At 37.8% G+C, this 7670-nt stretch overlaps 1 protein-coding gene across 1 annotated transcript in view; it reads left to right on the top strand.

The window, feature by feature from the left end:
• The first annotated feature begins 6836 nt into the window (after window positions 1-6836).
• LOC126484251 (cytochrome P450 6k1-like) overlaps window positions 6837-7670 on the top strand; it is a 167798-nt gene continuing 166964 nt past the window's right edge. Inside the window, exon 1 of the mRNA XM_050107668.1 lies at window positions 6837-7071. The gene's annotated coding sequence lies outside the window, so the exon portion shown is untranslated. The remainder of the gene's footprint in view (window positions 7072-7670) is intronic.

Genomic DNA, 7670 nt, shown 5'->3' with positions numbered 1-7670 from the left:
GGGAAGATCAGTTTGGATTCTGTAGAAATGTTGGAACACATGAGGCAACACTGACCCTACGACTTACCTTAGGAGCTAGATTAACGAAAGGCAAACCTACGTTTCTGTTTTTCTGGTGGCAGTATAACTGCAGCTTGACTGTAATATTTAATAAAGGAACTAGACTATCCAATTACCAACTATACTACAGCATATCAACACTTTAGTTTCGCTGCTTCCCACATTTATAGAGTTATCTACATCTGTGAACCAAATTTTTATTTAATAAAAAAAAACAAAAAAAATAAAATTTATTCAAATTCAGTAGCATGAACTGATTTATCTATATTTTGGTTTTTACCTCAATAAATAAATTTTGCTCCAACAGTTTTCTCTTAATTATCATCATCTTCTGAACTGATTTTAGTTTGATGATCTGAAAGAGGAATTTCATATTTATCATCTAAGACTAATAAAACGTTTTCACTTTCAGCTTCTGAAATATTCTAAGATTTTCTTTTTTAAGTTCTGATAATTTAGTGAACATTACTATTCATGTTCATCTTGTTTGGCTTCGATTTATATAGAAAAGTTTAAGTTTTCTAAATGAAAATATTTATCAATTGTTTTAATTTTTGAAAATATAATCCTTTTAGTTTTTATTGTCTCTATCTTCCTGAAAATATTTCAAAAGATGTAAAAATAAAGATAACACTTTTATAATTTTTTAATTTTTTTTCATTTATATAATTATAAATTCTCGGTTAAAATTCTGTGTTGTGTAAATTCTTTGAACCATACACAATTATACATGCAATTGTATCATTATGTGTATTTTCATTCAAAAATGCAAATAATTTCAAAGTTTTTTTCTGAGTAATTAAAACATTCCTTCTTCTAGTCATGTTTATGACATAGATGGGATAGTTTTGAATAAAATTGAATGAATTTACATTTACATCGTTATTTAATTGTGTTATTTCTTCAAAATCTCTAAAAGCATTGTAAGCTTTTAAAAAGTTATTTGGGGATCAAGGTCCCATAATTCTTGGGGAAGAACATCATTTCCTCCATTTTTTAGATAAATATTATGTTATTTTACATGAATTTACATTTACATCGTTGTTTAATTGTGTTATTCCTTCAAAATCTCTAAAAGCATTGTAAGCTTTTAAAGAGTTATTTGGGGATCAAGGTCCCATAATTCTTGGGGAAGAACATCATTTCCTCCACTTTTTAGATAAATATTCTATTATTTAACATGATCAAACGAAGAAAAATCATTTAACTCCTTATTTTCTATTAGTTTGAAAAGCAATGAAAATAAAGTAAGGCATATCAAATTCAGCAGAATCATAAAAATTAGTAATATCTAGTTCAAAATTTCTTTTTCCATTTAATGCAGCAAATTCTGTTCTTTCTAGTACAAAGAAAGAATTTTGAAATTTTGGATTTTTCTAGTTCAAGCGAATATTCTGGTTCATATTTAACAACAGGAACATGAATTTCCATACTTTTTACAACTTTACTTCTTTTTGGAAATGTACTATTATCATTATTAGTAGTCCATCAAAGAACAGAATCTTGTTGATCTTTCCTTGAACTACAATTAAAAATTACAGTTAAATCTCCTTCCAAAATTGTTTCATTAAAATCCTTAAAAATCCACCAAATAAATTTAATGGATAAAATACTTCATATTGTTTGTATTTCATTTTATCACTGTTGAGAATGTGTTCTTCCACAGTTAATTCAATTGATAGAGATGAAGCTAATCACACAAAATGGATATTGTCTTCTAGATAAAATTTTGTTTCCTTTTTAACTGTAATAACATCAAACAATTTTAACACATAATAATCCATTATTTTAATATTCGATATATGCTAAAAAATCCTTTACATCTGTGTGAATGACATCGAATGTCATATAGAGTTATGAATAATTAGGATGAATCCATCCATTGCTAATATTATATTAATTTATGTTCCTTTATTAGGTACATTTAAATTATTTTCTGTTTTCTCATTAGCAGGAAATGAATATAATTAATAACTCTCAGTTTCAGTCATGATTCATTAAGGCAAAAATGTTTAATTCATTTTTCAAATTACTGTTGCATGTGCACCATTAAAATGAATCAAATTACCATTTACATCATTGATAGTAATTATTAAATTTTGAATAGTACCAAATAATTGCAATATTTATAGGATAATTTGGTACATAAATTATTGATCCTCTAGATTCAGCATTTGGTTTAAATGGAGAAATAATATTAGTTTCTCTATAAAAAATCATCATTATGATTAACAAACATTCCAGCAGCTAGATTAAAATTTATATTTATTAATTCAAATGGAATAATTTTTGGAACATTATTAGCAATTGATTTTTCATTAGCTTCAATAATTTGATAAGTAAGCCCCAAAATTTGGCCAATAAAATCTTTTTTACTCATAAATAATTTAATATGAATCTTCCTGGCAGATTAAAACTGTGTGCCGGACCGAGACTCGAACTCGGGACCTTTGACTTTCGCGGGCAAGTGCTCTACTGACTGAGCAACCCAAGCACGACTCGCACCCCATCCTCACAGCTTTAATACCGCCAGTACCTCGTCTCCTACCTTCCAAACTTCACAGAAGCTCTCCTACGAACCTTGCAGAACTAGCACTCCTGGAAGAAAGGATATTGCGGAGACATGGCTTAGCCACAGCCTGGGGGATGTTTCTAGAATGAAATTTTCACTCTACTGCGGAGTGTGCGCTGATATGAAACTTCCTGACAGATGGGGCGTGAGTCGTACTTGGGTAGCTCAGTTGGTAGAGCACTTGCTTGCGAAAGGCAAAGGTCCCGAGTTCGAGTCTCGGTCCGGCACACAGTTTTAATCTGCCAGGAAGTTTCATATCAGTGCACACTCCGCTGTAGAGTGAAAATTTCATTCTAGAACTTAATATCACTTTTGTAGTAACTCAGGTTAAATATTTATCTTTGTGACTGTGAATGTTAGGTTTTTTCGATTGAATAAATTTTTCTAAATTTTTGAAACTCTATGATCGACAGGAATTTATATCATTTCTTCGATAGAGTAAAAATTATTATTTTGGATGTAATATTTCGGATTAAAAAAGTTGAATAAAAACCAACAAGTGGAAAATTTTTATAAGTCTCTTTTCTTGGAACAGTCAATTCTTTTAGCACAGATGAATTATTGCTCAGTTGCAAGAATAGACTCATCTATATTAGAAAAATTATGTAAATAAATGACTGATCGGGAACCAAAAATAAGAATTGCTGAAAAAATTAAAATATAAACGTGGTACAGTTTTACTAATTCCATTTGATGTTCAATAATAGGAGTAAGTGGTTGTGGAAAAACAGTATTAATGATTGATAATTATATTCTACCTGCAGGATGGTTAAATAGGAAAAAATGAATCATTTGTATGTTTATTCTAAAAGTTCATATCAACAAAAACATCAAGACTTTATAAAAAGATTTGAAAAATTGAAGGTAAAATTAATGAAAAGATTAATAATTTTATAGAAAATAATGATTAAATTATTCTATTAGATGAATGCCAAAATAATACACTTGTAGTTTTTGAAAATTCCATTCCTGAAAATCAAGACTTAGTTAGAGAATATTTTACTTGAGGTAGACATAAAGGAATCGGTGCTTTTGCTTGGCTCAAACTTATTCAAAAATATCAAAACAATTAGTTACAGATAATCTACATATTTAAATATTTTCAGACAAGATAATACAAACTTAAATCATATTAATCATGAATTTGTTGTCATTTTAAAGAGTTGTGTAGTAAATGTTGGAAGAAAGATGAATTTGGTTTTATAACAGTAGATATGACTAGAAAAATTAATAATGGTAAATACAGTGAATATATTAAGGATTTTTTAAACATTAAACATAAGAACGTTGAACATAGAAACATCGAATGTAAAATAAAATAAAGTTGTTATTTATCGAGGAAATAGAAAAGTAAAAGAACAATTAAAAGAAGAGTTTAAACATGGAAAAACAACCAAGAACAGATTACGAAAAATTTAAAAAAGATCAACCTGTTCTTTATGCACTTGAGCAAGGTAACAAGGAAGGGAAGGTTTAGGTGATAATGTTTTGGAAGCTATTGAAGAACTACTCTCCAGCTCTTCTGGAGGAATGAGCCTTATTGCGTCAACAGCATTCCCTCTAGTTGTCATCCCTGTATTGTTACCACAGGTGGTCACACCGCATAATGAGCACGTTAACCAGTTGTCAGAATGTGTGGGCAAATCCGTAAAGTTGGGAAAAACAAACAACACTTTTTGTACATCGTCTTGCAGGTTGCAGTTTTTTTCGTTTCTGTATTCTTTACATTGTTTCAACTCTACTACCATCTGTGTATACTGTTATGTAGCAAAATAAATGCAACCTTGAAATATTTCCGGTTGTTTCTTTAATTTTGTACACCAGTGTATATAACAACTCGAAGCATAACTGCAGATCCGTCAGGACCAAAAAGATTTAAAAACGGCTCATGTCAGTCTGTGAGATACTTTCAACAAAAGCTCACACAGACAAAAAATTAACAATTGGGCAGTAATGGCAGAAATGAAGTCAGCACCAGACCAGGGACAAAGCGACCAAAGCAAGAAAAGGAATCCACACAGAAAAAATAAGAGCTGCTTCGAAACTCCAAAGATTGGAATATAATAGCTTTGCACGATCCGACAGAGTTCAGTCACACGTGATAATACACACATCAAAAAAAGTTTTGCATCACCCCAGTTCCCAGAACTCCTGAAGATTGACGTTGACTGTGGATATTGTATCACAGACACAGTCCCTTTGACTGTTCAGAGATGGCACTAAATCCACCCAAAGATGTAAACAACCACGCATGACCAGCGCCTATTAGACGGAGGGGGTCCGACAGACGATCAGTTCCAGTCATTACACCAGGAAGGAAGTACACGGCTCGTGTTGTCTGTGGTTCAACCATGCTTAGAAGGTCAATATCGCGGTTCGATCGCGCTCACATTATTACTTCGTGCCAGGAAGGACTCTCAACAAGAGAAGTGTACAGGCGTCTCGAAGTGAACCAAAGCGATATTGTTCCGACATGGAGGAGACACAGAGAGACAGGAACTGTCGATGACATGCCTCGCTCAGGCCGCCCAAGGGCTACTACTGCAGTGGATGAGCACTACGTATCGATTATGGCTCGGAGGAACCCTGACAGCAACGCCACCATGTTGAATAATGATTTTCGTGCAGCATGTCGTGTTATGACTCAAACTGTGAGCAATAGGCTACATGATGCGCAACGTCACACCCGAAGTCCATGGCGAGGTCCATCTTTACAACTACCACACCATGCAGCGCGGTACAGATGGGTCCAACAACATCCCGAACATGGCATCACGTTCTCTTCACCGACGAGTATCGCATATGCTTTCAACTAGACAATCGTCAGAGACGTGTTTGGAGATATCGTGGTCAGGCTGAACGCCGTAGACACATTGTCCAGCGAGTGCAGCAAGACGGAGGTTCCCTGCTGTTTTGGGGTCGCATTATCTGGGGCCGACGTACGCCCCTGGTGGTCATGGAAGGTGCCGCAACGGCTGTACGATACGTGAATGCCATCCTCCGACCGATAGTGCAACATTATTGGCAGCATACTGGCGAGGCATTTGTCTTCATTGACGACAATTCGCGCCCCCATCGTGCACATCTTGTGAATGACTTTCTTCAGGATAGCGACATCACTCGACTAGAGGGGTGAGCATGTTTTCCAGGCATGAGCCCTAGCGAACATGCCTGGGATAAATTGAAAAGGCCTGTTTACGGACGACGTGACCGACCAACCACTCTGAAGGATCAATGCTGAATCGCCGTTGAGGCTTGGGACAATCTGGACCAACAATGCCTCGATGAACTTGTGGATAGTATGCCAAGCGAAATACAGGCATGCATCAATGGAAGTGTTACTGGGTATTAGAGGTGCTGGTGTGTATAGCACCTCTGGACCGCCACCTCTGACGGTCTCGTTGTATGGTGGTGCAACACGCAATGTCTGGTTTTCATGAGCAGGAAAAAGGACGGAAATGATGTTTATGTTGACGTCTATTCCAATTTTCAGTAGAGGTTCCAGAACTCGCGGAACTGGGGTGATGCAAAACTTTTTTTGACGTGTGTAGTATGCAATTCAGTGCCGACTCTGGATGCAAAATGACGTGACCTTCGGGTTGCCTCCATTCATGGGGAGGGGTCAATGACCTCTGATGGTGACCTCATGTCATAATCACTCCCGACCCCTCTCCTCCCTTCTCACCCTATCGACAGGCAATCATAGTGTCTTCGAGCGTACAGAGACGGCGACTTCGGAGATGACGTCTCGGTACCCGCTGGTGATTTTTAAGCTAGTACGCTGTAAACGTCACCTACTGTGCGTTCAGAGTGGGCAAGCCTCCAACCTCTGCGTTCTATGAAGAGGCGTGGGCGTCCAATACCTCGTCGTTTCTTCGTGGATCCACCGTGCCTCAGCCACTTGCCACTGATGCTCACGACAGTAGCAAGGGAACAGCTTACCAGCATCGAAGCGTCCGAGATGCTCTTTCACAGGCATTGGGCTACAACTATCAGGTCAGCCCTTCATCAAAGTCACCTGTGCATTTCCCCATCTGCGGCTCGTGTTGTCGGTACAGTGATTCCCCTTTCGCCTCTGCTCGACGTACAGCTTTTCCTTAAGGCACCACGTGCCCGCAACGCGGTTCTCGTGATGGGCAGAGGCGATGCAAGTTTTGTGTGATCAGTGTGTGCATCTGTTACGTGCTCACAGCGGGCAGCCTGCCAGGGAATTTTCCGCAGATCGCGTGCGGAGGCGTTGCAAAATCACAGCCCGCCCTCGTCGCACGGACTCTGTTTATCGCGCCCTGCTTGTCAGAAGTGCCGAGTCGGCAAAGGGAACAGTGGCGGCCGAGCCACATCGCGTGTGGAGTTACGCGAGGTCTGGGTCTCGGTGTAGTTCAGCTCGCTGCCAGTGCAGGCGGCGTTCCAGTGCGCGACCAGACATCACGCAGCGAGAGGTCGGTCTCTGCGAACGCTTCTCTTCTATATTAATCCTAATTTCTAGTTTGCGCTGGAAGTCAACTACATTTACTATTTTCAGGGTTCCCTACCTCAATCGGTAAAAATAAAACCCTTATACAATCACGTTGTTGCTGGTCTGTCTGTCAGTCCGACTGTTAAGGCCATTTCTTCTCAGAAAGGGGTTGACCTATAAGGTCTATGGTCGCTTAGGCGTGTGAAAAATTTGAGCTACTAAGTTAGTACAATCAAAAGATACGGACTATTATGTCACATATTTCGATACAAGTCCAATCATCAAAATGAATAGGTGGACTATCTAGCTGTGTGTGGGTGTTTGTGGTCTTTGTGGTAATCTGGGTGAGTGGAAAAGGAGAGATGGTTGCGGGATCGAATCTCGCCAAGGCCACAGATTTTTTCAGTTTTCGTTGTAACCTAGCCTTCAGCCCACAAAGATGTGTGGAGTCGCCAAAAAGGAGACGTGCTTCGGATTTTACGCTAAATTGTTGGCCCCCTGTCAGCAGATGGTATAACTGGGGCAGGTCAGGGACACAGTCGCAATTCACTGAAGTGGCGTCCAGTAGAAAGACTTTCACCA

Source organism: Schistocerca serialis, chromosome 6, assembly GCF_023864345.2.
Source record: "Schistocerca serialis cubense isolate TAMUIC-IGC-003099 chromosome 6, iqSchSeri2.2, whole genome shotgun sequence".
Lineage (NCBI taxonomy): Eukaryota > Metazoa > Arthropoda > Insecta > Orthoptera > Acrididae > Schistocerca > Schistocerca serialis.
Note: the sequence above shows the minus strand (reverse complement) of the source record. Positions and strands in the feature narration are given on the sequence as shown.